Source organism: Alexandromys fortis, unplaced genomic scaffold, assembly GCF_014885135.2.
Source record: "Alexandromys fortis isolate MF-2015 unplaced genomic scaffold, M_Fortis_MF-2015_v1.1 scaffold_13, whole genome shotgun sequence".
Taxonomy (NCBI): domain Eukaryota; kingdom Metazoa; phylum Chordata; class Mammalia; order Rodentia; family Cricetidae; genus Alexandromys; species Alexandromys fortis.
The window spans coordinates 7,029,018-7,056,194 of NW_026067908.1; the positions used below are offsets into that span (position 1 = coordinate 7,029,018).

General features: G+C 43.3%; 2 long non-coding RNA genes across 2 annotated transcripts in view; one reads left to right on the plus strand and one right to left on the minus strand.

Moving 5' to 3' along the window:
• The window catches only part of LOC126498032 (uncharacterized), a 505,230-nt gene that overhangs the window by 145,109 nt on the left and 332,944 nt on the right, over positions 1–27,177 (plus strand). The window lies entirely within an intron of this gene.
• Positions 1–27,177, minus strand: part of LOC126498033 (uncharacterized) — a 247,134-nt gene that overhangs the window by 51,948 nt on the left and 168,009 nt on the right. Inside the window, exons 6-8 of the long non-coding RNA XR_007590749.1 lie at positions 24,702–24,752; positions 23,629–23,732; positions 23,365–23,447 (exon numbers count right to left, since the gene is read on the minus strand). This is a non-coding gene — a long non-coding RNA (uncharacterized lncRNA). The remainder of the gene's footprint in view (positions 1–23,364; positions 23,448–23,628; positions 23,733–24,701; positions 24,753–27,177) is intronic.

The following is a 27,177-nucleotide window of genomic DNA, read 5'->3' on the forward strand; positions in this document are numbered from 1 at the left end:
ACGAAACACATGGGAACATGATCAGCATCCATTAGTCACTAGGGAAATACAAACCCCAGACCACATTGGGGTCACCACTTCACACCCACTGGGAAGAATATAATAATTTTATTTAGAAAATGAAGAAAAGAACAAGTATTGGTCAGGATGTGGGGAAACTGGAACTCTTGTGCACTGCTATTAGGTGTGTAAGTTGGTTTGCCGCTGCAGAAAGTAGTCTGGCAGTTCCTCAAAAAGTTGAACAGAAAATCACCATAGCAACCCCAGTATTCTATGCTTGAGACTCTACCCAGAAGGGTTAGATGTAGGTATGGACACATGTGCAGATTCCTACCTCCACAAGAGCCCAAAAGAGGAAGCACTCCGCATATCCACCAACAGAGAAAAGAATAAGCAAAGTACACACGTACAAAGTGTGCATACACAAGTGGGCCATTCATCAGCCATAAATAGAAATGAAGTGCTGATACGGGTCACAAAGTGTCATGTGATAAAGCCAGGCCAAAAAAAGCTTCATATTGTATGGCTCTGTGTAGATGAAATGTCTAGATAGGCAAACTCACAGGCAGCAGGTGAAGACAGATCCATTGTCACCTAGGCTAGGGCAAAGAGGAGAAGGTGCTTAATAGGTCAAACATTTTACTTGCAGTGATGGGAACTGTTTGCGGGCTGCAGTTAGGTAACACTGCAGATATATCAAATGCCTCTGTAGATCCATGGCAGAATGGTAAGCTTTGTTATGTGGAATTCACCCAAATGCATTATTTCCAAGTAGATATCTACCACTTCAGCGACATTCTAAGCAGGGCCTTCAAAGAACCATCCTGTGTTGACATATTTCATTAGCTGGCTGGAGTGATGGCGCAGTGGTCAAGGGGACTTGCGACTCTTCCAAAGGACATGTGTTCGGGTCCCAGCACCCATGCTGAATGGCTCATAACTGCCTGCAACTCCAACTCCAAGGGATTCAATGCCTTCTTAGGGCCTCCACAGGTATTTGCACTCATGTGCATACATACATGAATATGCGTAAATAAAATTAAAATAAAATATTTTAAAATATGTTTGTTAGTAATCCTGTGCATCTTTAAATAAACTAGTAAATAAAATCAATTAGTAACTAATAAATTTATCTTGGAAAATGTATTATTGTAAGAGACACAGAGACGAAGACACAGAAACATTTAACCAGCATAGTAAATTCATTGCCAGTGACATCACGGCTTTATATAAAACTATGACCGAGTGAAATAAAAAATTAAAACTATCCATAAAATTGCCCAGATAGATTGTAATACTATGACATAATGGCAAACTTTTTCCAAAATATGTGACTTGTTACTCTGTTTTGCATATACTTGCCTCGGCCTCTACTGAGGAATATTTCCTCTTCAAATTAAAACGAGCTAAACTCTATTTTAAGAAACCAAGAAACAACATTTACTTCAACACTGAGGCCAAGTCAGCTGAAAAAATAAAGTTGAAAATGCTTGCAATAAATGTTTCTATTGCAAAATCACAATGTGACTATAATTTTGAATTTGCTTATATTTATCAGATATTATCTTTCTTAGGATATCTTTTCAGGTTTCAAAATATATACAAAAATATTAGATTTCTGGAAAAAATTAACAATTGGCAAAATTTGGCTTGGTTGAGAGGATCTTAGTGAGACTTTGACCTGTTAAACACAAACCACTAAGTATCAAAATCAGGAAATTGTCACGTGAGGAATTGGTGGCAGAGGTGAGGGATGCCTGAGAAGTCCCATGGTAGACCATGAGGCACTCCCGGAGGTAACAGCAGAAGGAAGTAGACCCTCCTCCAGGAACTCTGGTCCCTGGGCTGGAAACAGGATGGATCATCCTGCAGGCTAGATTACTCCCCTAGGCACAAGGAAAAGACCTGGTTTCTCCCTCTTCCCCAGCCTACAGTCTCTCACCTACCTAAATACTAGCTGATTGCTGTAGAAACAGAGGAACCAGACTCAAGCCTGAAGCCTCCTACGGCACATAGGTAAGCAAGGAAGAGGGTGAACTGCGCAGGAAGGCAGGAAGACGGTGACCTTAGCAAAGGGCATAGCTGGTTCTCATGGGATGGGGAGAGTATCGTATAAATGACACTCACTCGCAATGACTTCTGTTTACTTACTGTCCTCAGGGATCTGACTATCTCCTTGGACAACAGGTCATGTAATAATTGTGACTATTTCCACAGGTAATAAACAACAGCACCTTACGAAGGGTTTCATGTTTTCTAGAGGTGAAGAAATTACCTCTTGGAAAGAGGCCACACACTGGAAACTGTATGCTCCTCAGTGCTCCTCTCTCTATCAAAGCCCAATTCACACCATCATGGAGTCCTACCTCGTTTTCCAACAGTTTCTCAAGCTCATCCATTTTCCCCACTGTATAGCCTAATCTGAGGCTGTTTAATCTCCCACTTGGGCCACGACATTGGCTACAAATCACATATTTGTGGCCATCCATAATTCTCCAGTTCATTTTTTTTTTTCACATAGGAAGGGTGGTTGGCTTTCCGAACACAGATATTCTGGGACTGGCTTATTAAAACTGCCTACAGCTTCCCCAATGCTCTCGAGTTAATGACCAGATGGAATGAAAGAGTTCCAGCAGACCAAACAAATAGCTCCCAGAATGGGGGAAAATCTCTCCCAGCTGGACTTCAGATGGCGGTTAATATACAGAATTTACACAAAATGACAAAAATTAAACACTCAGGAAGAGAACTGCCAGTCAACAAAAACGAACAGACAGTTCTCAAAAGAAGAAACACAGGCCGTCGGTAACTACTGTAAAAAGTGGTCAGTGTCCCTGTCAAGGGGGAGATGCGAATTAAAACTACTTTCCATACTGCCTCCCGCCAGTCAGAAAAGTCTGTTATCAAGATGGCTGATAACAAAGTCAGAGGATGTGGAGAGAGATGAACTCTTACTCATTGCCAAGGGGAGGGCAATTATGGAGATCAATTTAGAGGTTCCTCAAAAAACAAAAGGTAGAGTATCATCTGACTAAGCTACGTAACTCCAGACAATATACTCAAATAACTCCACACCCTACCATAGACAGATTTTAATTCTGTCCTATTTTTTTTTATTGTAGATAAGTGAATTCAACTTCCTATGTGTTGAAGTAGAAAGAACCATAAAAAAAAAAAAAAACTGGGTTTTTTTTGTTGTTTTTTTTTTTTAGTGAAAAAGTTCCACTGCCTCAGAATGGCCATTCTAACTGTATAGACTTTCATGGAAGTGTATGGAGCTTGGGACTGGGCAAGTGGCTTCTTCAAATTAGTTTTATGATGTTTTCATGTGTGACTTAATTAGAGTAAAATGAAGTTGTGAAAAAAAATCAAGACTCTTAAAGTTAAATCACCAATGTCGGATACGTTTGCTAACTATTAAGGAAAAGCTCACACTCAGGTCTTCTTCACCTTCAAGGTTATGCTTTCTCCTTACTCAGGTAGAGCAGATTTTCAAAGTAAATTTTCATAACACCATACATAGCATTTATCGTTATTTCCATTTTTTAAAATGAGAGAACCATGTTTAGAGAGAGTCAGTGATGAGACAGTTAGAGTTAAATGCAGAGATTCCAGTTCTGGAGATGGATGTAACCAAGATACAGATCCAATCTTACGGTATTTTGTAGATGGATACAACAAAAAGTAATCCCACACTAGCTCAGAGTGGGGTATAATAAAGGGTTCTTTATTTAGGGGTAGATTCACAGTCCTCTGCATAAGCAGGGAGCAGTAAACAAATCTAGCAGCAGAAAGAGAGAGAGAGAGAGAGAGAGAGAGAGAGAGAGAGAGAGAGAGAGAATGCATTTTTATTACCCAAGACCACACCCAACCTGGTCCAGCATCTCAAAGGCCACTGGCTGAAGAAATTACCCCAGCACCTCCTCCTTTTGTCTAAATAAGAGAGTTCCAAACCCAATACAAAACTATATATAATAAGAACAGATATCAAGTATAAAAATTAGAATTACAACCAACATAAACAATATTAAGCAAGAAACATATGCTAAATGTTTTAATAATTATTTTATCCTAAGTAGTCTAAGTCTTGTATTAGAAATGGCTTGGCTAGGTCATAAGAGTAAAGTAACTACAAGTATCTAGTCTTTAACTTCATCGAAGACCTGAGAATGAAAATAATATTACTTGAGTGAACAGGAAGTGCAATCAAGTAACTTCCAAAATGTGCAATAAATATAGAGAAAAGTGGCTACCTAGGTAAATACCCAAAGTTTGATTTGCAACATTGGAGCAGCCAACTTTGGCTAAGGCCTAGAGTAACTGACAACATTTTTAGAGGCAGGAAAAAATTTAATACTGTCTTACCCTGTCTTGACAAGGTTTGGCAACTTTTTGTTTTGTTTTGTTTGTAACCTGTTTGTTCTATCTGAATGTGGTGCATTTTGTCAGTGGTTGAGGTATGGGCAGTTCTTTGCCCAAAGGCCAGTTTTGCCAAGAAGAAAACAAGCTCCAAGTAGAGTGTCTTCGGTGCCCAACATTCTCTCAGGAATAGATTGGTGCTTCCTGGAGCAATCCTTTCTCACATCAAGAGAACCCTAAGGTTTTTGATCCTACTGCACCTATTGGTTTTGTGGGAGCCTAGGCAGTTTGGATGCTGACCTTACTAGAACTGGATGGAGGTGGGTGGTCCTTGGACTTCCCACAGGGCAGGGAACCCTGATTGCTCTTTGGGCGGAGGAGGGAGGGGGACTTTATTGGGGGAGGGGGAGGGAAAGGGGAGGTGGCGGTGGGGAAGAGACAGAAATCTTTAATTAATTAATAAAGAAATAAATAAATTAAAAAAAGAGAACCCTAAGTTATTTAAATGCCACATTTTATAGTTCCTTGAAGAGGTTGAAGATTACCTATCTATGCAGAATATAATCTCCATGTATCTAAATAACTTGATTAGTCTAACTATAAGTATGACAAACATGGATGACTATTGACCTATAATATTTAATACCTGTATAGCTTAAAGACCAAAACTCCATATTAGAATATTAAACAATCTTTAAATAACTCTGCAGCAAATGAGAATAATGACCTCAAAATGTAAACAATGTATAAGTATCTTGATCAGAGGTAGAAATGTATAGTGCAATATGATAAATTTATCCCAAAATTGTATAAATATACAAAATACGTTAGGTAGAGGTAGAAACATGCATGCATACAATATGGCAAAATAACTTTGCATATGTGTACAAATATTGTAAATAGTAATAGGAGCATGTTTAATATAACAAATATAATTTGAATTTGTATCAATATACAAGAATCTATACCAATATAAATTGTCTATAAACAATAGCTCACAAAGTATTCACTCTATTACTATTATTATTAGTGTGAGTAAGCTCACACTAATCTACCTATTATCTAATTTTCCTTTTTTAAAAAAAAAATAAAAAAGATCCCTAAGCCTAGATAATTTTTACCCCAACCGCTAACCCTATACTAGTTATAATCAACCCCTAATTAATGTCCCTAACCCTGAGGACAAACTTTGTTGGGAGAGGGGACATTATCTTCTAGAATTATTTCCAGCTGTCATGGGGGTAATGGGTTTTTTCTGGGATCCTGTAAAAGTAAAATGATGGTGCTGATCTAATCTTTAAAGGCCCAAGTATCTTTTTGCATTCTAAGTTGGCATTTTCAAAAGTAGAGATTTAATAAGTAATCATCTAGCTTGTGGGTCTGTTACTCCTATTTGCACAGTCTTAATTAATCTTTGTAAAATCTCACTAAAAGGTTCTCTGGTTTTGTTTAACCCTAGTACATGATTCAATTCTTTTCCCTGATTTTTTAAAATTCTTTCCTAAGCATTTAAGGCTGCTGTGTGGCATAGGATAAGGTAGGGTCATCATAAAAAGCTTGATGCTGTGGATCAGCAAAATGCCCTCACCAAGAATTTGATCTTGGGAAGCATCAAATCCTTTTGCTCTTCCCTATTGTTCTAAACTTTTGCCTCTTCTAACTAGTAGCATTTCCATAGCAGTTGTGGTTCATCTTCGTGGACCACTGAGACTAATTGAAGAAAATCATGTGGTGTTGCCTTATTAACTGAAGCCCCTGTCTTGACCATCTACCTAACAAATGGTGAATGAAAGCCATGAGATACTACTGCTTGCTTAATTTCCTTTAGATGGTTGATATCTATAGTTTTTGTTTACATTTTTAAAAATCCTTTGGGGTATTTAGTACTGGATGGTTTGTCAGAGGTGATTTAGGGGTAAATAGCTAAAACCCTTGGTAAGTCATCACTGACTGCACGTACTGATGATGCTAAATTCTGTCCTTGTACCTCCTCTCCCTATTCATCAGTTTCAAAAATTTCCTCAAATGTTTTAAATCTTTTTACCACTGTCTTTTGTAAAACCCGAATCTCTCGACCTGTGATTGTTTCTAAAGATTTTATCAACACACATAATGTTTGGTCCTCATTCTGCACATATGATTCCAAGCTATAATTTTTCCATTAATGATAATTTATCATCATTTGATATTATTTGGATGGCGTGCAGATTGCCTTTCTGGAGAGATACTCTATTTGCTAATTTATCATAACTTTTTAATAGATTTTGATTGTTAAATTTAGCAGTATAAATTCTTTCAGATAATTTCTCAGCACCCTTTGACATGGATTGAATTTTGTCTGTCAAATTAATGTTATCCTTTTCAATTATATTAATTTTTCAGCTAACTTTTGATTTTCAGTGGTATTAATCCTGTCAGCTAGATGTCCATTATTAGTCTTTAAAGACTGTATCGTTTCTAAAAAGTGTCTCATTCTTGGCTCTGTTATCAAACCATTTTCTTAAAGATATAAAATGAGAAACAAAGCTAAGTCCCAATATCAAATAAATGGATGTAGCAGAAAAACCATATAAGCCTTGCAGAATACCATCCATAGTATAAGCAAAAAGGTTATTAAATTTCTGGATGGTGGTATTGTTTGCCATTATATAACTTTTAAATTTACTGGTTTATTTATGTAAATGAAATTGTTATAGGTCTAATAATCTGTATTGGCTAGCAGGTGTCACAGTTGAGAGTGGGAAAGCAAGTTTTGGTACCTGGATTACCTGAGACTTGATTAATTAATTAAGAGCAGTGCATTTGTATATGGAGGATTGAGCTGGCCAGAATATCAAGGAACCATGTGTGGGCAGGCTAGAGAGGCTGCCATGCTGGGCGGTGGATGGGTGGGCTGCATGGTCTGGGTGCCAGCTGGAGAGTCTGTAGCAGCGTGCTGCGGGTGAAAAGTGTGCCCAGGCTGGTGTGCCTGGGAGTGCAGTGGGGGAGTAAAGTATGCATGGATCTTTTGGGCTGGTCCTGGTAGGCCTGAACACATGCCACATGTTGGGCACCAGATGTAGATGGGCACAATAAAGTCATCCCACACTAGCTCAGAATGGGGCATAACAAAGTGTTCTTTATTCAGGGGTAGACTCACAGTCCTCTGCATGAGCAGGGAGCGGGAACCAAATCCAGCAGCTGAGAGAAAGAGAAAGTGAGTATTTTTAGTACCAAAAGCCAGAACCAACCTGGTCCAGCATCTCAAAGGCCATTGGCTGAGGGAGTTCCCCCAGCAGTATTTCAAGGGCATGACTTGGGTGATTCCATCCCCTATACAACATAGGGACAGTAACGAAAACTTTGTGAGGATTCAGAGATGGCGGGCATTTGCAGCAGCCAGCACAGTGTGCTCAGTGAGTAGAGTGAGCTGCTAGTTTATCATCACTATCCGAGCTTCCCTGTGTATGTCTAGACCACCACTCACCACTTGTAAGTATTACAAATGATAGCTATTAATTTCACAGTTAAGTATCAGAAATGGTTTTCACACTTTTATCTGCTTGTTCCTAAAGTCATAAGATGCCCTTGTCCTATCTGCGGGCAAGATTTCCTTGGTAACAAACCCCTCTGGGTCCACTGAGATGCAACCTGCTCTCTTCTGCCCTGAACTCTCGCAGTCCTTGGAATGCTGCCTTGCTCCCATTGCCACCTCTGCAGGGCTCAGGGCAGAATAATATCCTGACCTTCCTCTGAGGGATGGAAAGCAGCTTAAATAATTAGATACTGTAAGGTGCTTTGAAAAAAAGAGAACACAAAACTCTATAAGCACCGGGAGAGAATTAATTCACGAAATCACTGGTGGGCTCAACAATTACATGCGTAGTATTTACTCAGCTGTGAGAAAGGTATGGAACATTGAAGTTTGGAGTGTGGTCCAAATCTCTCAAGGCCAAGGATTTCCTGCAACGCTGGATCAGCTGTGTTCTCTAAGGCGAAGACCGTAAAGTCCCAGTCTCTTAGACACAGTGTGAGGAACACTTGCATCTTATTAAATCTTTCTAAGCCTCTCTGCTTTCAGACCTCACCTGCGCTGTGTGCTCTCTCTGGAACGTGAATGGTGGAGTAAACAGCACACAAGACTTCCATTAGCTGAGCTGTGCTGGACTTCTGATTTCTGTCACTTCCCGACTGGTTATTTAACTTCCCTTCCCCTTAAGAGCATGATGATGCTAATAATTTAGGTTGTGGCAATGAACTAATGAGCTAATAGTGCTCATGTGCTCTCCACAGGAAGCTTATTAGGTGGATATCTTATTCCGTGCCAGATTGCATTATGCAACAGGAATATGAAAGATTCTCTGGTCAGAAGTGACAAGTAAACGCATGAGTGTTACAAAATGACCTGACCTTTCCACTCCAAGCGTGCTCCACAGCTGCCGCAGCAGCAGCAGCAGCCAGAGGCTTGCTAAAGACACAGAACCACATACCTACTAAATCCAAACCTGCATTTCCACAAGACCCTGGGGTATTCTGAATATTAATATTGAATGACGGAGGCTTGAAGCAATGCTAGGGAAAGGATGGGTGCTTTCAGAACGGTTATAAGGCAAACATTATCTAGATGGGTGGGGTTGGTGGGCAGCAAAAGGCAGCTGAGGTCAGATATTAGGCATTCAATCACAGGGAAGAAATTTACGCAAATCCAAACCCCCAGAGTAACTCGGCATTTCAGCAGTGGCTAGTCAGCTGCCCTTGCTGCTCGAAGCCAGTTCCTTAGCATGTCCTGTGCCCCGTCGTTCATGCTGGTCCCTACAGAAACATCAATGGTTTTGCACTCAGACTTTAACCTGAGCTGCTTCTGTCTGTCCTATGAGTTTCTGATGTACTTCCTGGCAGAGAACTCCAAACAAATGTGGTCAGAGTTGATCTCTAATCTGCGATCCCTTTCACAAAGAGGTGGAAAGAGGAAATGAAACCCTTCGAGATTAGCTTTTCCTGCAAAGTGTATAAAATATTATCAGGACTGTCAAGCTTGTCTAAGACTCTTTCGTAGCATTTTACCAATGGATTTTACTCATTTTACTCTCTTGGTTCTTTATTGACATACATTTTGTTCTTTTCTATACATTTTTCCAGAGCTGCTTGTGTTTGTTGAATGCTGTCCAATTGTCCAACCTCCTCAGGTGTGGCACATGAAGCTTCTGCGCCTACACACCTACCTTTCCACTCCCATTTACTGCCCATTCCTAGCTGCTGGTGGAAATAGCATTCCTTCCCGGAGGCTATTTCTGTTCCATTTGTGATGTTCTGTCCTCTGCCTGGAGTCCCCTTATCCTCTGGAAAGCCCTCACCCCTCAGAGGAAGCACTTGCGGCCGCTCCCATCTATCTCAGACCTACAAATGCTCAGCACCTCTCACTCACTGCCGTCCATCCAATCACCAAGAGCGCTGTCATCACAGACCTGACTCCTGCTCTCAACTCGGACTTCTAGGGAACGCAATCTGTGACACAATTTGCAAGTCGCCTTCACGCTGATAATCTCATTTTAGCTGTAAACTGTCTGGGATTGCCTGTATCAACCATGCCCAACCCTCCTCTTCAATAGCAATTCATTATTAAATCATTTTACCAATTCATTTAGTGGCTACGTATTGAATATCAACTATATCCCAGGCTCCACACTTTCAGGCTACTCTCTGACTTTTGGGTAGGGTCTGGGATTTGATCTTTGTCTTTCCCACTTACAAACTCTTCAACTTCCTTGACCTTTCCAGTCATTATATCCAGCCTTTGCTGCAAGTCAGAGAACCTATGGGGAGCTCTCTTAACCATGGGCAACCTCTGCTTGCGCACTTCTATAAAGAGGAGATCACTTCTCACCGGATGCTCTTTAGAATATACTTTACCGTGTGTGTGTGTGTGTTTGTGTGTGTGTGGTGGCCAGAGGTTGACATCAAATGTCTTCCTCTTCCTCTATCACTCTCGACCTCACTTTTTGAGACAGAGTCTGCAACTGAACGTGGAGATCACAGATTTGGCAAGATGGCCTTGGCCAGCAAGCCATAGGAATCCTGCTGTCTACACACCACACACACACACACACACACACACACACACCCAGCACTGGGATGATAACCTTGTAAGTGGGTGTCGGGGATCAGAACTCAGGTCTTCCTACATTCACAGCAAGCACTACTAACTAGGCCATCTCAGACTTTATAATACTGAGCAGCGTTCTTCCTCTGTGTCTACTTCCCAGTTCTCTGTTTCTACACTCTGTTCTTTGTCAGACTGTTGCCTCCACTTCCACGTGACATTTATAGAATTATCACATGCAGTAATGGATGAAACTCAGGCATCATCTCCTACACCTCCTCCATTTAATAAGTATTTTTAGTGATTTGTCAATGACAAATGCTCCCAGATGCAGGGCCTGTGCTCCTTCTATAAAAGCATGTGGCCCTGATTAATATGTCCACTCTACTGACTAGACCCTTCTGCGCATCTCCCTGGGTGTCTTCCACTCTGCCTGTTGTCTTCATGGGTGATTCCTGCTTTGCCAAGATTTTAGACAAAGAAAGAGTAAGAGCCTTAATATGCCTCATTAACTCCTCAGTTGTTCCTGTCCCATTGCTGAATTACTAAATTATTTTGGTAGTTTCTATTTTTAATGCCTGTTATCATGGAAGATGAACAGACCACTCAACTAGTTCACAGTCCACATATTTCCTGTGTCAGGCATTATAAGGCACTGGGGCTGGGGCAGGGTGTGATAAAATTGATAAAGGTGTGGTCTCTGTTCTGGGGAAGCTCCCAGAAATTCATTTGAGAAGAGATATAAATAGTCCAGGGTCAGACATGTGGACTCTTTGTCAGGAGGTCCTGGGAGAGAACCGCACCTCTCCCACGAATTGTCAGTGCTAGACAAGCTACTAACCTTCAGCCTTTATGGGTAAAATAAGGTGAGATGATACAGTATCGGTGTCGGTGTATTCTAGTGATGATTTATGGCTCAATGAGTTATAGCTACTACAACAATTATTAATCACGTTGTTAATTTAGCAAATGGTCATTGTGCTTGCCCCCAAGAGGTACTGTATTTCATATGGATGACATGGCTATGACCCCTCCCCCCGGTTCCAAATACAGAAGGACAGTGTAACCAGCTGTGAGAGAGGTGATAAATACAGTCCCCAGATGCCAACACCATTAGTGTCTGCATCAGCTAGAAGGTGCTTCTTGGACAAGTCTTTCCATGAGGCAGCTCAGGTCTGTAGACTAAGCAAGTTAAATAAACCCTATTCCACATCTGCTGCCAGAGAACCCAGCCTATGGTAGCCAAGCCTGAATTTTCCCTCTGTTCTCTGGGTTCATGTAGTATTAGCTTCTCTGGTTGCTGTATCTATGAAAGCAACTAGTTGCCAGTCTTTGTCTCTTAGAAACGACTGTGAGGGTCAAAGGAGCTACTGTTCATCCCTTAGAAGAATGTAAGCATTTGGGAAGTGGCAACTGTTAGCCTGCCTGCACCCTGTGCCTCATGGGGAAGACGGAGAAGAATCAGGTGTGACTCTCACCTTCAGGTAAACCCTAGGACAGAGGTGAATCAGTGAGAAAGAGACAAACTAGTGTTGTTACCTAAAAAATGTATGATACACCTGCAGAATCTGTCTGATGCCAGGGACAGGGAGGAAAGGATACTGCTTCATAAGGTAGATGGTACATGTGAGAGCGCTCATAGCACAGATGCAAGTCAGGCCATGCAATAGCTGATCTTGGTTGTCAACTTGACCCAAAGCAGCTGGGCTTGCCTGTGAAGAACTTTCTCAATTGGATCACTTTAGGTGGGAAGACCCACCTGAAGTCTGGGCTGCACCTTCCGGTAGCAGCGCACAGAAAATGACCTGGAAAAAAAGAGGCTTTTGCTTTTGGCCTGCTTGCCCTCGCTCTCACTGGCCAGGTCATCCATCCTGTTGCTAAAATATTCCTTTGCTAGTATTAGAAACCACTTCTTGAAGATTCCAGTAGAGACTGAAGACCAGCTGAGACATGCAGCCTCGTGGACTGAACAACAGCTGGGTTCCTGGCCTTTCCTCTGATCGACAGTCATTGCTGGACTAGCTGGACCACAGCCTGTAAGCCAACCTAATAAATCACAAATGCACATATGTGCATGTCCAGCCTACCTCCTTTTCCACCTTGGCCTGTGGTACCGTGACAGTAATTCACAATGCCTGCCTGGAAGGCCTTCAAGGATGCTTCACCCAACTCTGATGTTTACTGAAAGCAGTGCTCTAACAGCCCAATGACTGGCTCCACCTCATGGCCAGGTGAAGCTCAACCAAGCTTGCCTCACACCGAGCAAAGCAGGACTGTGCTAAGCCAATCGGATTTCCGATTTTCACACAGGAAATTCGAGAATCGTTTTGCCTGAACTAATTATGAGGGTTTCTCTGCATCTTGAAAATTACAGGAATTTTTCCCCTTCACACGTTTTTACCAACTGGGACAGCTAAAAAACAGAATATATTACAGCATTAGACCTGAGAGGCTTTCCCCATAAATTTCATTTATAACACAAGTAAAAAGACAAAGTTCGATATTTGCTCTTTTAATCCCCTGAAAGACAGCAGAACGACTGTTACTCTTGACTACCACCCAGTTGACTTATGTATTTTAATAAAAACAGGCAACGTGTGCATTTTCTCCTAACAGTCACAGAATATCGTGGGAACTGTAAATTAGGCTAAACATGAAGTTCCTTAGGATTGAAACTGTTGCATAAAAACAAGTGACATATTCAACTTTGGAGGGTTATTTTGGTTTAAAAAATTGAATGGGGAACAAAAAAGGAGGAAGGGAGAAAATGTGCTTTCTCAGTCACGTGACAATTTCCATGAAATAGGGAAATTTTTTCAATTACTTAGAAGAATAAAACGTGTGCATATAGAATTTTCCCCATTGACTTGGTTAAATTTAGAAGCAGAGTTTATTCAAGGAAAAAATGCAAAAATTGACCTAAGTTAATTTGCTTTTAATTTTTAAAATATTAAACCATAAGCTAAGCTAACTTTAAACATCTTTGGAGGTACCAAGTAAGCTAAGATTTACAAAAGCAAGTGTAGTGTCTATTGAATAAAAATTCAAATATGAAAACGATAAAAATGTATTCATTCTGTCGTTTGGCAACTTTTAGAAGTTAGGGAAATTATTACCCCAATTTGCATGTGAAAAAAAAAGAATGAGGGTCACAGACTACAGAATTTGACAGACAAGCAATATTCAATAAACGATGGCTAAATGAAAGCAAAGTACCCTTGGGCGACAGCCATATTTAAATGTAAAACGTTCAAGCTTCCATCCAAAGATCCAATTTCAAATGTCACCCTGATCTGAGAGACCTTGGGCATGGTTTCATTCTACAGCTCCAACTCCTTGGCTATAAGATGCTTGAGTAGCATCTAGTAGTACCATGCCAGTATCACCATCCATTCTAGGAAACGCAGAGTCCCTGTCATACAAGGCGGACTAAAGGTCTGTACAGCCACTTCCTACCTTTGCTTTCTCCATTACACGCAAACGCTACCTGTAATTCCCATTTTGGGAAGGATCTACTAATATGATATGTGATCGGTGCCCTACCAAACACTGTTTCACACACATGGCCTCAATACAGGAACAACCACATGTGGAGTGAGCTTTGAATCCACCCAAACTCTTGTCTACATCCTAATTTACAAAACTCTGTCTCATGATCATCTGTCAAGTAGGACTTAGGTAGCGGAAGAGTGTGCTGAAGTCAACCAGTGAGGTGGCCGTGACTGTGAGACCTGGATCCCATTTCGTCTGCACAACCAAGGGACATTTCTGTTTCCAGTCTAGACTACAGTAAAGACCGGGAGAATTTGCTGGAACTCCCTGAGCCATTTGCTCGCTTACAAATGTTCACCACGCAAGTTCTTTTTGTGGTCAAATAAACTAAGAGACAAAGGCTTGAGAGGCCTGGTCCCTCCCTCCCAGTTCACATTCTCGTGTGAAGTAAGGCATTGAACCGTCAAATAGAGCCTGCTGTTTCTGTTCTCAGAGAGGTAGGTTCAGCAAAGTAAGAAAATATGGAGCTAATGAGCAAGGGTCTCTTGGAAGAGAGGTTCAGGAAGAAAGGGGGCCATCTACCATGTGGGAGGTCTTGGGAGGAGTGGAGAGGACCCCTGGGTGCTTGCCAAGGCTGTACGCAGTCACGTTGCTGGGACAGAACGTGAAGCTGGGAGAAATTTCCAGAATGGCACAATTAATGGTGAGTGGATACAGAGGGAGGTCTGTGGGGCTCCTAAGGCTTGACATCCCTTGCTCCCTTTCCTCCTCAGTTCTTCACTGGTTCATCCGCTCATTCATTCATTGCATGATCCTTAGTTAGCATTTACAGTGGGTTCTGTGTTGTGGAACACAGCAACGGGTCCTTTCTAAGAACCCTGCCCCAAACCTCTACACCTCCATCTTCAGAGAGAGAATCAGAGTCGCTTTTCTCTGTTAGCTTAACAAGAGCAGTAGACAGCCATACTGCCCTGAGTATAAGACCGTCTCTACATATTAAGAGTCTCTGCGGCCTGATAAAACTGTCCCCTAGTTACAGATCACCTGCCCCGGCTCCAGGCAGTTCTCACAGTTTAGAACTCCCCCACAGCTGCCAGCTCTTTCCCAGGCCCTTACAGAGTAGTAATTGCCTTCCAATTGGTTTCTGGGTTTTGTTTGTTTGTTTGTTTTCTTGGTTTCTGCTTTCTTGTTCATGACTTTGTGAGCACCCCAACCCCCATCTACTACATCAGCTGAGTACCACAGTATCCAGCTCTATCTACGGCATCCGATGGGGGCCACGGTATCCCAGCTCCACCATCTACCACACCAGCTGGGTGCCACAGTAGCCCAGCTCCACCATCTACCACACCAGCTGGGTGCTACAGTAACCCAGCTCCTTCTTGGAACTATATAAAATCTCTCCCTAACTCAGGCACATGTTTCTTCCTGGAAAGCCTGCCTTTGAAAGGTAAAGAAACGTCATCTAGTTTGAGACAAAAGGTCTTCAATTTTCTCATCTGAATTTCTTCTGAAGAAGCAGAAGAAGAACCATTAGCAGGGCACCAAGCTTGGAAATTAGAGACGCTGGTTTGGCTCTTTGCCTTTACCTTGCTAACGCTCTATTTACTGACAGTAAAAAGGAGAGAGAATTTACCCCTCAGGGTAGACAGCGTAGGGAAGGCACCTGGTATCTGCCACATGACCAAATAACCATTCAGCTCTTCTCTTGACTTCAGCCTTGTGAAGTAAGCTTCCCCACAGGTTTTGGGGTCTTGGACCATCAAAGGTAACCAAGGACAAAAGTCCCCTTTAAAGGAAAAGCTTAATGATTGGCTTCTATGACTGTCTCCTCAACCTAGTCAGTTATTAATGTCCCTGTAAGCTGATGTTACACTTCTTTGTGGGTCGGATTGCAAACGGTGTTTACCTGTGGAAAAACACACATTTAACTCCAATTTTATTAACGAATTCAGATTTGGTAGGAGGAGTTGTTCATTGGAAAGGTTCATTTCTCACAAATAGCCAAGTGTCCAAGGCTGGCAACTTAAGCTCTTTGACTCTCAATTTCCCCAATGTCCTAATTTTGTATGTCATGGAAATATCATGAAGAATAAATGGGACACGGGTCCACACATGTGGTGCCCTTTTTCCCTCAACGGTATTTCCCTGCTAATTAGAAATGCCTACCATCCATTGGAGATTGATCGGGAGAAACAAAAGGAGAAGAAAGAGAAGAAAACAAACATAAAAACTAAAATAAAGAAACATTCATTATGGAGTTTATTACTTCAACTACTGGAAACTGTGTAGGAATCTGAACTGCAAAGCAACTCATTAAACTGTCTGCTCTTTCCTGTTTAAACAAGGCCCCTCTTGGGTCGCAGCAGCCTGTGCCTCCGTGGGTCTGCATCCAGGAAGGAAGACGTTACTACGGTAACCGAGGAGGCCTTCTCCGGAGGGGCTCTAGGAGGGGGCCACAATCTGGTGCAAGTGACAAACTCCAGCTCCCTTGATAATGAACAGAAAGGTAGCAGCCATGATGGCCAGGCTTTAGCAGAATGAGTGCATTCAGGCGTGAAGTCCCTTTCAATCGCTCATTTGTTCTCGGTAGAGAATTCACTTTGTGCTGCTCTTGAAAAATGGCTGATGGAGACTCAATGGTGTGTAAATAATAAATATTCCAGAAGGAAAGATACTGTGTGTGTGTGTGTGAGAGAGAGAGAGAGGGGGGAGTGGGGGGGAGAGAGAGAGAGAGAGAGAGAGAGAGAGAGAGAGAGAGAGAGAGAGAGAGAGAGTTGGAAAGAGAGGAAAGTTACAGAATAACCCAGTTACCTCTTTTTACCACCTAGGAAGTGGGCTGTGAGGGGGAAACTGGAGGGAAGATGGGTCAAAGCCATAGATGTGGGTGTTTGGTAACAAAGTGTAACCTATGCTCCTAGTGGACAAGGTTTGCAATGTAAGGCTGTGATGTTTGCGAAAGAGCAAAGACAAGTGTTGTAGGAATGGCTGAACAGGAAGAATGGGGAGAGAGAGAGAGAGAGAGAGAGAGAGAGAGAGAGAGAGAGAGAGACAGAGAGAGAGAGAGAAAGAGAAAGTCCAAATGATGAGATGAAGTCTAAGCCAAGAATTTGTTTCTTTAAAAAATGTGCTGTGCTAAATACCTTCCTGTTTTAGCCACTGCATCTTCATACCCAGCATCTTAGATGAGTGCGGGTACCAGTCACTTGGGGGTGGATGGAGAAACGTGCTTAGAGAGGTTACTTTTCCACTCAGCTACTAGATGGTCAGGTCAGTATTCAAACCCAGGCCAGTCTGACTCCTGAGCCAAGGATCTGAGCTAGTGGAACAAGCCTAAGCTAAGACCGAGCTTTCATAATTAATAATAAGTTATTAATATTAATATAATAATAATAACCTCCATGTTATTTGTAGGCTGTTGGCCTGACAAGAAACTACTGCTACAGCTCATGGAGCAAGAAGGTTGGTAAAAGTTCCTTCCATGTTGTAGGTTGTGTGTATTCAGGAGCAGAGAGACTCTTTGTTCTATAAGTCAGTCCATGGGTCCATGGCTATGTTCAATTGATAACTATATGTCAGGAATTGTTTGGTTTTTTTGGGGGGGGTGGTTTTTCGAGACAGGGCTTCTCTGTAGCTTTGAAGCCTGTCCTGGAACTAGCTCTTGTAGACCAGGCTGGCCTCAAACTCCCAGAGATCCTCCTGCCTCTGCCTCCCGAGTACTGGGATTAAAGGTGTGCGCCACCACCGCCTGGCTGATATTGATGCTTAAGAGGAGGGGAAGGAGAGTCTCCGGGGGATATATTAGTAGATGAAGTGGGTACAGGGGGATGATGTTGTCATGGAAGTTAGAGAAGGGGGGTCCCAGAAGAAGTGGAAACTAGAACAAGCCAAATAAAAAGGACTAGGTCATACGTGGTGGGGGAGGGGATAAGCTGGGAAGTAGTGATGACATAACTAGGAAGAGGAAGTCAAACAGGAAGCTAACACCAGAGTGTAGTTTCACCACATGCTCCAGTGAGACACCGCCTGAGGCACCAAGGACAAACTTAGACTGACAGGGAACAGGGTCGTGGGAGACACTTCCTGGGAGATGGGATGTTTATACTGAGTCCTGCATGATTCAGAAAGATGCTACAGATGAGAGATGCCATGAAAGTGTGCGCAGGAGAAACAGAACATGAGGAGATCCAGAGAGACAGGAGAACCTGACACGGACACGACTCCTCAGCAGATCGGCCGGCACCCATGTGTTGAAGAGACTGAAGCGGAAAGCAAGGATGGAAGTGAGGAGTGGATGTGGGAGGCGGCAGAATCCATGATAAATCGTAATATTACTGCAGGCAATATTCTGGTACCAACTCCAAACAGGGATGTCAGAGTTGGAGATGTGGTCTAATGGAGGAGCCAGAAACTTCAAGCCAAACTCCATTCTATAGAGAAGAAAGCTAGATTCTTTGACACAGAAAGAAGCTGACAAGGTCAGGCATACAGTGGGCAGTGGGTAAGCATTTATTCTGTTATTCCTGAAATAACTTTGTGCCCCCAAATCCAAGGGCTATCTTGTCCTGCCAGACTATTACTAAGGTGGCTATCAAGACCGGCAGACAACAGCTGGGGATGATGGCATCATGCCTATGATCCCAGGACTTGGAAGGCGGAGACAGGAGGATCTTTGAGCGCAAGGCTAGGTTGGTATATAATCAGGTCCAGACCAGAGAAGACTGCACAGGGAGAACTTGCCACAGAATTCACGTTGACAGACAGTCCCGTAGTCAGTTGTGCTTACTCTCTCTGGTGGAAATGACAAGAGGTGACCTTCAAATGTGTCAGTCAGAATTGACCAGTGTAGCTGGAGAAAGGTTACTTAGTACTCAGAGAAACAGGCACCCTCCTGGGCTTCCTTTAGCATCAGAACTGACTAAGACTTTCAGTCTAGAACTTTTATCTGACCCTCAGGCCATGCCCTTGGTTCTTCCTTCCTCCAGAAAGAAGCTCCCTGCGGGGCTTTGTTACCTGCGCTCCTGGGGCCTCACATCTCACAGCCCCCACTTCGCCAAAGCATCCATGCCATCCATCGGCTATAAGCAAGGGCATGTACATTTCTACTGGGGTTCTTCTTCCATCTCTGCATAGTAACAGCTCATTTTCCAAAACCCTGGGAATCAGATATCTGGTATCTGCTAATATCAGGGATTGGTACTGAGAGACGCTGCAGCAGGCTCTGTGTGGGGACAGTGCTCCATTACCTTTTGTCACCGGCACATGCGCAGACTAGAAATGGGAAAACGAGAGCCAGCAAAGCCAACCAGTTTCTCCAAGGTTACACCGCTCACGAGTAGTACAATCCTGGACCCAGATTTCCCAGCCATGAACTTCATCTGGTGCACTACCTACTCTCTCCCGCTTAGGACTGGCTTGTATAAACACCAAAGTCACATCACGTGTAACCCAGATGTCCCAGGGGCTTCTGTCGCTGTTCCAATGTATGGCCTCAAATCTCTCTGTGCCTCTGCTTAATTCTGTGTCAAATGGAAAAAGTAATTCCTCCCTTGTCTATGTGTACGGTAATGAGTGTGACAGGGCGGGCCAGTGTAATTATAACACCGTCTATCCCCAAAGATCAGCTCAAATGCTGACTACTCTGCAACTTTCCTGTTAGCAAAGCCTTGCACTCTCCCATCCATGCATGCTCGGAGAACAGAAGTGAGTACAAACTCTGGAATGGCGAACCACTGAGTTTTGACTCAAGCAGGTACCTGCAGGGGGTGGTGTGGGAAATCAGGCTAGGCCAGGACAGTGAGTTGGGCCAGCTTGTGGTTGCTGAGTAAAGGTGTTTTTGAAGGGTGAATGCAGCCCAGTGTTCTGTATGATGAACCTCCAAGCTAAGCAACTGCAGTCTTGTGGGGTCCAGATGTGCCCCCACTACAAAAAAACAAAACAAAACAAAACAAACAAACAAACAAAAAAAAAACCTGTCTCATCGCAGCTGGGATTACTGACTGTTTATACACCCTCATAAAGGTACAGGGAGAGTCACAAGACCCTGCCTGAGTGTCCAGTCACTTCCTCTCACCTGCTGTGTGCACCTTTCCCTTAATAGCATGCTAAGGCCTCAGGGAGGGACTAAGTATTTAGGCCTGGGGACACTAGGGTAGAGTGCTCCATCTATTGGGGCTATGGGGAAGCCCTCATCCTGTCTGGGTAAAGGTTTTGCAGATGGTGCCTGTTTGGGGAAGAGCACAGACACCCCATAAATAACCCCTTACTTATGGTCTGTAAGGAGTACAATAAACTCACGGGTTCCCCCAGAGAAAAGCTTCAGCAGAATTGTGCCTCAGTTTGTCACGGAGGTCTTAGTAGGAGGGGTAGACCCTGTTTTATGTGTCCCTCGCTGGGGAGAAGGGAATTTTAGCTACACCCAGATACCAGAAAGAGAAGGAGGATACGGACAGCAGGGAGAGCTGAAGAAAGCTGTTACAGTAGCCTGATGCCATCGTCAACAGCAAACAGAACGCATAGTCAGGAGAAGCCAGATCTGCTGCCTGAGATCTGCCCAAGAGAGCCCTGGGGCTTGTAACTGGGTATCCAACGAGGGGCAGGGAATGTCGGGGTGATGTGGTGAAGGAAACTGCTTTCCGAAGAGTGGGGTGCTATTCCTGGAAGGTGAAAGAGCAGGCTAAAGACAAAGGTAAAGATTTGTTGACATGTTCAAGCATCAAGAAAGAAGTGCCAGTCTGGGGACTGTCCTTTTAAAAGCCATCTGCATAGGAGTGAGATCAGAAGCAGGAAGTATAAGATGAGGGAACTTGTTATGGCCAAGGAGGACAAGGGCTGGGTTGGATCCTTTGAGTTCTATTTAGAGAAAAGTTTCAAGAAAATGCAGAAAAGAAATGATATATTTAAGCCATGGGCTTAAAATTAATATTGTCTTATGCTGGTTGATGTTAAGAAGTTCCTTACTCCCTCTAGATATTTTCAAATATTTCAAGTATTAAGTTATGATACTAACAGTACCTTGCATGTTGTGAGGATTAGGGATAGGCTGTATCTTTGTTTAGCATTGACAGCCACCGTAATGACCAGCCATGATACTTTTGTCACTGAAGGAGGCCCAGGGTAACAGGTCTCACATGGCCAGTCCCAAGCCATCAGCTGGAAACACTGGGTTATCGCTTGGGGTTACCAGCCGCATCTATTTCAGCAAAGATAAAAGAAAAAAACAGCGGGTCAAACGTCTGTCACCAGCGTCTACAACATGGCTTCAAAAGCGTAGAAGTGTCTGTCGGGTACAGGACAAGACTAAGCTGTTTGAAACCGGTATTAACACTAAGCCCCCTTCACAGGCATCTGGAAAAACTCACCAAGGGGAAAAGTGCCCAGGAGAGGTGGCTGGGACCAAGTTACATGGGACAGGCTGGAGCCAAGAGATAAGAGGTCACTGGTCAGCACTCTACTCTGGGTCCCCCAGGGCTCCACCTCCTGTACCAGAGGCAGCCCAGGACCCTTGCAGAGAGGAAAGGCGTGAAGTGTTAGCAGCTGCTGTGTTCAGAAGAGCACACAGCTGGGCCACTTAGAGCTTTGATGTGATGTTGAGACAATCACTTAGCCTTACCCAGCCTCTCCATCTGCAAAATGTGGCAAACAGTATTTTCTTCCACGTGACTTCTTTCTGTTAAATAGTATCTTATTTAAATATCATAATATATGCAAGATACCTGGACCACATTCATACTTGTGAATATATGATGGCATCATCCCTTCTTACCTACCAAAGCCTACTCATTCATGACAATTCTTGTGGCCTTCGCACTTCTCAATACAGCGATGCCTGTGACTGAGACCTCTAGCCTATCAAACAGTCTCGCAGCAGACACATGGATTTGAGGTCACTGGGGCTAGGCTCTTAGGCCCGTGAGTCTCAACCTTCTTAACGCTGCGACCCTTTAATACAGTTCCCCATATTGTGGTGACCTCAAGCCATAAAAGTATTACATTGCTACTTCATAACTGTAATTTTGCTACGGCTGAGAATCATAAATGTAAAATCTGATACGTGACCCCTGGGGGGTTGCAACCCACAGGTTGAGGACCACTGATCAAAGCTGCTCTTAGCCCAGGAAGGCAGCCTCTGCTTTATGCTTGAGACCTTCCCAGTGTATCTGTGAGCTGTAAATCGAGGGCAGTTGGTTACACAAGAGACACCCCTTATTGCTGATAGTAGTCAAGATCCAAAAGGGACACAGCCACGGCAGTTATCATTGATCAAGCATTAATTTATTAGATTCTGTTTCCTTGCTCTGTACAAAGTAGACGACATTGCTTACTTTTTCAGAAGAGAAAACTATGGTTTGGAGGGGCTAGGGTCTCTGGGCTAGGGTCTGAGAGCTCAGGGTCTCTGGGGTCCTTCATACCCAGGAGAAGTAAAACTCAAGCAAGAGCCTGCTCTGTGCTTTTCACAAGAGAGCTCCTCCTAACGAGGATGATAAATGAGCCATAACTGCAGGTGAAGGGGTAACCTAAAGTGGGAGGCAGGACATGAAATGAACACCAACACCTCTCTATCTGAACCTCCTGGCCTACAAAAGGGGCTGAGAACTCACAAGCTGCTGCTACCCGGAGTTTCGGGGCGGATCGCCTGACAGTTTATGATTGAAACCACTTTGCAAAATTATCAAGTCCCATATAAATGTAAGTTCTTATTAATTGTTATACCCATTAAATAATTAAATCTCGGCCATAATAATGAAACATAAATTGCTGTTAACAGCTATTAATCAAAATGTATGCTGGTGGTAATTATGCCAATTAAGATTCTCAGTAATAACGATAATTAGGACTGATACTGAGCAGTGGCCCATCAGGTGTGGACTGGCACGAAACAGCGTGGATGAACGCACAGCCAAGCTAATAAAGACAGCCAGACTTGAACAGGCCAGCTAGTCTCGCTTCAGGATGAGCATCCTGCCGCGCTGGAGTGGGGAGGACTGAGGAACGCCCACACTGTTACTGTTGGCAAGTATTTGGGTCGCACCTGCCCTGTGGCTATGTGGTTGTGTGGCTGTGTGGCCACGCTTCTGTACTCTGTCCCTTCCAGATGAACCTTCACCCTGTTGAATCAACCATGGGCCCCATGGCCTTGCCATTCTCTCGTATGCCACCATATTGCTCACGTCTTCTGACACCTCCATGTTCCTGTCCCTGAAGATTGCGTTCAGTGAGGTTTTTTTTTTCCCCTTGTTACCCCAGCTCAACCACTTACAAGTGGTGCTTATGTGCCTTTATGCTTCAGTCACCTCTCTGAAATGAGGGTGTCAGCTGCACAGACCTGACAGGATTGCTCTGAGTACTGGTAGAGTATGTAAGACTTCAGGCTAAGGCTGAGCACAGGGGACCCAGCTAAAGCCACCATCACTGTTGCCGCAAGGACACCCAACCTGCATCAGCCACTCTGCCGCCTTCACAGCCCTCTGTCCCGGCCATCTGTGTTGTCACATAGTGGTTGCTCCTTTCACCGCTCCTGAAATGGAAGTGGAGAAAGGTGTCCTCAATCTATAAGCAATAATGAAAGGAATGGTGCAGAGAAGTCATTGCCCATGCAATCTGAAGGTTGGGCTTCCTCTTGGTCTTTCTGGTTACTTATTGATTGGTTATGGAGCATGAGATCTGGAGGTTGCCTTACTCTATGTTTTCCTGCTTACCTGTTGATTGGTGTTGTGTGCGTCCCTTCTCTTTCCCGGGACTCAGTCTCCTCTTCTAGGAAATGGAGCTGGTGACCTCTGGCCTGCCTCTTTGACAGACTGCACTGTCGGGTTGAAATGAGGACACAGATGGCCACTGCTTTGTAAACTGAACGGCACTAATCAAATACAAGATACTTTGACTGTTATTAGAACCATCTGGAAGTTGTTTGGACTTACAAATTGATAGACTCAGTCAACACTTACTTGACTTACACAGACAGCGATTGTTAGGGGTATTTTTTTTTAAATCGTTAACCCTACACATGTTGCGAGTCTTTTTTTTTTTTTTTCATATTCTCCCAATTTTAGAATGTTCAAGTTTCAAGTCTCTAAGCCTGCTTGACAGTAAGGATGCAAAACAGCTCAAGCTGAACCGGTCCTCGAGACTTTCGGTTTCTGTTTCCCTGTAAGGACCATCTAGAAGCAAGGCTAATTACTGAGTTATTAGATACAACTCAGACCATGGGGCATCTTGGGGTTTTAGAAAACCTCCAAGGTTACTTTAGGATAATAGGAAGTTCCTAATGTGAGGGTTACTAAATTTTCAAAAACAAAACAATGATCCAGATGAAAAGAAGCCCTAAATATCCCTTCTAGTTCTGCGGGCTTCTCATCCAATGTCTCCACTACCTGGGTCTTGCTTTGCGTGTAGGAAATGTGGGCACCACTCTCTCACTTTGCTGAAAAACAAATCATTCCAAATCCCAGAGACTTAAACGTCACAGTTCTACAGGCTGGCTGGGTAGTTCTGCTATTCTGCCTGGGCCATGGCAGGGCCAATGGCAATTTAAAATCTTGAGCCTGTTGTTAGACCTGAAATTAACCTATTGAGCCCCACCTGCCCAAGGACCAGGTAACTTCCTAGGATTCTGGGAATCGTAGTTTTTGAGCAATAACACCTGCCTGAGGACCAGGTAAATTCCTGGGATTTGGGGAGGTTGTAGTTTATGAAAAATAACAACAAAGCCTCATGGGAAAGTATGGGTTTTTCCAATATTAGCTCTGCCAACATTTGTCTTGAGGCCACTTACCTGGAAAGTCTCTAGATGATGGTGCTAGCCAAATTCCATCTTGGACAGTATCTAAAATTTTAATAAAAAGCTTGCTTAAATTTGGCCAAATTGGTGGAACTGGTTTTTTTTTTTTTTCATGAATTTCAAGATTAATAACTATGGATATGATAATAACAGAACCAGTGTTTTACCAGGGCCAGATTAATATCTTATCAGGAGTACACTGATTAATAGGTTAAAATGCTGAACTTTTGAAGTCTAAACATAACAGTAGTACAGCAAGACAGAAAGAAATTTGAAACACTTTTCATTTTTCACATATACTTCCTCAGACCTTGACAACTGACCTAAGTTTCCTTTGGAGCTGACAAGCCCCCTCCTTGCAGCAGCATTTGTTGAGAGGTCCTTGAGAGCTGGGCTCAGGGGACAGGACTGGGACTCCCAGGTTTGCCTTTCTGGGCAGGGTCTTTCATACTCTAGGAACCAGTGTGGGTCTCAGCACGCAGCCATGGCTTTGCAAGACAACGAAAGCAGCAACTACACAACCTCAAGGCAGAGCCTGGAAATAGATTCTAAGTAAGTAAAAGACATCAAGATGGACAGGGAAGACAGCACATTGACTTGATTCATGAATTATATCTCACAGGAAGAAAATTATGGATTCTCGAGTGGGGAAGGCATAAGTGATCTTGGCAGAGTTTAAGAAACGGGCAAAATGAAACGAAGGCCAAGTGCTTGTCCACACATGACCGAAGAAAAATCAGAAGTCGATTTAAAAACAGTCTCCCACAACATCAAAATGTAAACTATTTTGAAAAAAGTTTTAAATGTGTGGGACTCTTTAACAACAGCCTCAGCGGAACCTTGCTGAGGACTGTGGCAGAGGCAGCCATGAGCCTTTGCTGGATGGTTCCACGTTGTTAAAGGATCGCCCTTCACACATTCAACTAGGAAGCTGAATAAAATGACGACAGAAACTTCTAAGTAAATGACAAGGGATTATATAATTTATGTAGAAAGTAAAGGATCTAGGTGATCCAGATAAGACAAAATATTTTCTTAAGAAAAATAAGAGACTGAGGAGATGGCTTAGTGGTTAAGAGCCCTTGCTATGCAAGCAGGAGAACCTAAGTTCAAATCTCTAGCACCCATGTCAACAGCCAGCCAAGGTCGTGTGTGCACCTCTAACTCTACTTAGGGGAGAAGGCTAGGGCTTGCTGGTCACCAGCTGAGCTCGGCTTCAGTGACAGACTGTCCCCAGGAACTAAAGTGAAGAGAGCTAGAGAAAGACACCCGCCATCCTCACAGGCACCAACATGCAGAAACACTCACAAATGTAAAAGAAAGGGAAGCTGGAGGGTAACTTCCACAATCCAATTCCAAGATTTTTATAACTCTACATAGATCCTGACACTAAGATACATATTCTTCTCAGCAAAGGTGCAAAATTAAACAAACATGAGAGGCTTTCGGTGAATGGATGTTTATCTGGGGCGGGGAGGAGGGGGAGAGAATAAAAACCACTCCAGTCCAGTCCATATACTGAACAGGGATCACCTCAAGATAGACCTTCAACCTATACGTAAAATCAAACTTTCTAGAAGAAAATGAATGGAAAGGCCTTTGCCTTGAGCCAAACAGGACTTCTGAGATCAGCCAGCACGGGCAGAGAGGGTCTGTGGAGCACGGTGAATGGCTCGCTGCAGGAGCCACTCGCTAGTGAAGTCACTGCAGGCAGTCACTTGGGCCTTGGAGAAAAAGTCAAGACTAATGAAAATTCCTCTGCAAAGTCTTTACAGCTCTCTGAAGTCAGCGAGACTCACGTGGGCTTTCTGTTATTCCACGGAGCCGGGAAGGGCCTATCTGAACAAACAGTTACTGCCTATTTCCCTTGCTTTCAGGCCCAAATCCAGAATTTGTTGTTGTTTTAACATTTACCACCAACACTCCAGCCACCACCTTACAGAGTTATTTCCCTGTCTTTGGAGAATTGAGGAATTATTATGCAGGCTTTGAAAACTGCCTCACGCCCTTATTCCTGCTCCGGCATTTTTTGCATGAACCATTTTCCAAACACAGACAAGATACTGAGTCGTTTTAGATTTCAGTATAACGAGGATTGGAAGACCTGATTGCCACACCCCTCTCCACTCTGATACCTTCTGAATCTCTGATTCTATAAGAAAAAAGACTTTGCAGAAGAACCTGGGTGACAATTGATATTATAGCCAACCAATACCAAGTCATATCCAAGAATAAGGATGATACCATAATTTGAATGGTGAGTGTTCCCCCCAAAACCTGTTAAAAATCTGATCCTCAAAATGGTGCTCTGGGAAGTGGGAGAATCTTAAGGGAGTGGTGATTTGGGGGAGGTCTTTAGGCTTTTGTGGGTCTGCCCTCAAAGGAACTGTGAGAACAGGCCTCTTTATCTTCCTTGCTTTGCTTACTGGCTCAAGGTATAATAAGCAGGTTTGTTCTGTCATATATTTCC